Source organism: Mirounga angustirostris, unplaced genomic scaffold, assembly GCF_029215605.1.
Source record: "Mirounga angustirostris isolate CCGP_5_RB_7025 unplaced genomic scaffold, mMirAng1.0.hap1 SCAF_12, whole genome shotgun sequence".
Classification (NCBI taxonomy): Eukaryota; Metazoa; Chordata; class Mammalia; order Carnivora; family Phocidae; genus Mirounga; species Mirounga angustirostris.
Window position 1 is genome coordinate 5,988,809 of NW_026991720.1, and position 4,488 is coordinate 5,993,296.

A 4,488-nucleotide genomic window follows, 5' to 3' on the forward strand; every position below is an offset into this window, starting at 1 on the left:
CGGGATCGAGTCCCGCATCGGGCTCCCTGCTCAGCAGGGAGTCTCCTTCTCCCTCTGACCCTTCCCCCTCTCATGCTCTCTATCTCATTCTCTCTCTCAAATAAATAAATAAAATCTTTAAAAAAAAAAGAAAAAAAGGAAAAAAAAAGAAAGTATTGAGTGAGGGACGCCTGGGTGGCTCAGCCATTTAAGCGTCTGCCTTCGGCTCAGGTCATGATGGCAGGGTCCTGGGATCGAGCATCGGGCTCGTTGGTCAGCAGGGAGTCCGCTTCTCCCTCTGCCTGCTGCTCTTCCAGTTTGTGCGTGCGCTCTCACAAATAAATAAAATCTTGAGAGAAAAAAAAGAGAGAGAGAGAGAAGAAAAGAAAGAATTGAGTGAACAAGTGGTGGGCAAGGCGGGCATGGTCCCTGCCCTTTGGGAGCTGAGGGTTGAGAGAGACAGACATTAAACACACACTGACATACCAAAAATATGAACAGGTAGAAAGGAAATCACAACCTGTCATAAGTATCATTGCAGAAAGTAGAGACCAGCAGAAAAACATGACAGGAAGCATTAAATTAGATCGGGAATTTGGGAATGCTGAGATCCAAAGATTGAGTAAGTTACCTAGGCAAAAAGTGGAGAGGAGTTTTCTGGGCAAAGAGCAGAGCACATAGGACCTGAAAGAGGAAAGACACTGCCCTAGAGAACTGGGAAGGCCAGGGCCAGCTAAAGTCCCATGAGAGAGGCAAAAAAAGCCCAAGGGGAGGCTGGAGGGCTGGCCGGGCCTTCCAAAGAGCACAACAGGTTTCCAACAGGGAAGGCACATCCCTAATAGGCAATTTGCAAGTGTATGAGGGGGGCAATCTCGTTTTATGGTTGACGGGAGGAGCCAAGAATGCTACAAATCCTGCACTTTGCAAGACTGTCACACAAGAGGAAATCACCCAGCCCACACAGCTTTCAAATGTTCTCCTAAAAGTTCATGTAAGTGGAAAAAAAAGTTATAATTAACTAATCCTTGAACCTGTGCTTTATTTTTCAAAACATTTTATTTATTTATTTGGCAGAGAGGGAGAGCACAAGCAGGGGGAGCAGCAGGCAGAGGGAAAGGGAGAAGCAGGCTCCCCGCTGAGCAGAGAGCCTGATGTGGAGCTCAATCCCAGAACCCCAGGATCATACCCTGAGCCTAGCCGAAGGCAGACACCACCCAGGCGCCCCAAGAGCCTGTGTTTTATATATAAAAACAAAGTAATTTTGCAGGGTTGTAATATGTGCAGAATTTTCAAGGAATGTATCATGTAAATGGAAGGAAGATAATACTTCGTTTCATTCAGGAATTTACTAAGTTACTATTTTGGAGAACTGTATCACAGACAGCAGTGTCCTCCTGGCGTTCTGTCTGTATTTGTACTGTCACGTTCAAGGTGATCCTATATGCAGGTACAAACATATGACTAATCATGTTTTCTAGCATAGTGAAATAACAATTACTGGCAAGTCTCTCCTTTTTTTCTGTTATGGTTAAGACACAATAATTTTTTTTTTAATTTATGTGTGTAGTTAGGTTATATCATCTATGAACTTTATTTCAAAATAGTAAGGAGGTGTTATTAAAAAAAAGTTTGCTATTAAAAGGGAACATTGGGGCTGGTAGAGTTAAGAACCATCATTCTAGGAAGTATATAAGATAGAAGTTACCAGCATTTGTTTTCCTTTACTGTGTTTTGGTTTTTATCCTCAGTTAGACTGCAATTTGATCTCCCCTGAGCAACTGGCACATAATAAGTGGTAAGTGAATGATTTGTTAGAATAGACCCTGGGAAGCAGAGTATGGATGCTTACCTCGACTCTGGAAGATACAGGTTCCAGACCAGCATTGTCCAACAAAAATATAATGTGAGCTGTATATGTAATTTAAAATTTTCACATTTTTAAAAAGGAAAAAGAAACAGATGAAATTAATTTTAATAATATATTTATTATATTATTAAACATATCAAAATATAATTTCAACATGTAATCAATATAAAAAATTGAGATATTTTACATTTTTTCCCACGGACAATCTTTTTCTTTTTTCTTTTTTTTTTTTTTTTAATTCCAGTATAACATATAGGGTTATACTAGTTTCAGGTGTACAATATAGTAATTCAACAATTACATACATTACTCAGTGCTTGTTATAAGTGTAGTCTCTCCTTTTTCTTTTCTTTTTTTTTTTTTAAAGATTTTATTTATTTATTTGAGAGAGAGAGAGAGAGAGAGAGAAACAGCATGAGAGGAGATAGGGTCAGAGGGAGAAGCAGGCTCCCCGCTGAGCCGGGAGCCCGATGTGGGACTCGATCCCAGGACTCCGGGATCATGACCTGAGCCAAAGGCAGTCGCTTAACCAACTGAGCCACCCAGGCGCCCAAGTCTCTCCTTTTTCTTAAGATTTTATTTATTTATTAGAGAGAGAGATGGTGAGCAAGAGCACAAGCGGGGTGAAGGGGCACAGGGAGAGGGAGAAGCAGGCTCCCTGCTGAGAAAGGAGCCGGATATGGGGCTCCATGGGGGGGAGGGAAGGGGGGAATGGGGGGGCAATGGACAGGATTGAGATCATGACCTGAGCCAAAGGCAGACGCTTAATGACTGAGCCACCCAGGTGCCCCCTGATAAGTCTACTCTTAATCCCCTTTACCAGTCTCACCCATCCCCCCACCCACCTCCTCTCTGGTAACCACCAGTTTGTTCTCTATAGTTAAAAGTCTGGTTTTTTGTCTTCCTTTTTTGTTGTTGTTCATTTTTTTCATAAATTCCACACATGAGTGAAATCATATGGTATTTGTCTTTCTCTGACTGACTTATTTCAGTTAGCATTATACCCTTAGATCCATCCATGCTATTGCAAATGGCAAGATTTCATTTTTTATGGCTGAGTAATATTCCACCGTGCATATATATCACATTTTCTTTATTCATTCATTATCTGTGGACACTTGTGTTGCTTCCACATCTTGGCTATTGTAAATCATGCTGCAGTAAACGTAGAGGCACATATATCTTTTCGAATTAGTGTTTTTGTTTTCTTTAGGTAAATACCCAGTAGTGGAATTACTGGATCGTATGGTAATTCTACTTTTCATATTTTGAGAAACCTCCATACTGTCTTCCACAATGGCTGCACCACTTTGCGTTCCCACCAACAGTACATGAGAGTTCCTTTTTCTTCATGTCCTCACCAACACTTACTTCTTGTGTTATTTTAGCCATTCTGACAAGTGGGATGTGGTTTTGATTTGCATTTCCCTGAAGATTAGTGATGTTAAGCATTTTTTCAGGTAACTGTTGGTCATTTTCTTTGGAAAAAGATCTGTTCATGTCTTCTGCCCCTTTTAAATTAGATTATTCAGGGGGCGCCTGGGTGGCTCAGCTGTTAAGCATCTGCCTTCAGCTCACGTCATGGTCCCAGGGTCCTGGGATCGAGCCCTGCATCAGGCTCCCTGCTCTGCGGGAGGCCTGCTTCTCCCTCTCCCACTCCCCCTGCTTATGTTCCTTCTCTCTCTGTGTCTCTCTTTGTCAAATAAATAAAAATCTTAAAACAAAATAAATTAGATTATTCAGATTTTTTTGGTGTTGAGTGTATAAGTTCTTTATTTTACTTATTAACCTCTTATTGGATATATCATTTGCAAATATCTTCTCCCATTCGGTGGGTTGTTTTTTTGTTTTGTTTATGGTTTCCTTTGCTGTGCAGAAGCTTTTTATTTTGGTGTCGTCCAATAGTTTAATTTTGCTTTTGTTTCTCTTGCCGAAGAAGACATATCTAGAAAAATGTTTCTACGGCTGATGTCAAAGAGATTACTGCCTATGTTCTGGGAATTTTATGCTTTCAGGTCTTACATTTAGGTCTTTAACCCATGTTGAGTTTATTTTCATGTATGGTGTAAGAAAGTGGCCCAGCTTCTCCTCCTGCTCCTCCTCCTCCTCCTCCTCCTCCGTTTTTGCATGTAGCTGTCCACTTTTCCCAACACCATTTAGTGAAGAGACTATCTTTTTCCCATTGCATATTTTTGCCTCCTTTGTCTCCACACACAGTCTTTGAAATTGATGGTTATTTTACACTTACAGTCAATTCAGACTAGCCACATTTCAAGTGCTCCACAGCCATATATGGGTAGGGACTACCACATTGAACAACACAGTTCCAGACCCTTCTTGGTTACTAAGTTTCTAGGTAATTCTGGATGAGACATTTCCTTCTTTGGGTCTCAGTTTCTTCATGTTTTACTTTATTTTTTTTTTAAGTAGGCTCTACGCCCAACATGGAGCTTGAACCCATCACCCCGAGATCAGGAGTTGGACATTCCACCAACTGAGCCGGCCAGGTGCCCGTTTCTTCATATTTTAAATAAAGAGCCCAGACCAAATGTTTTTTCTTCCAGCACTGACCTGTGATTTTTTCAAACTTAACCAGTTCTTTTTTTCTCCTCTCTTCCCACATCTCTCTCACTCTCTCCCTC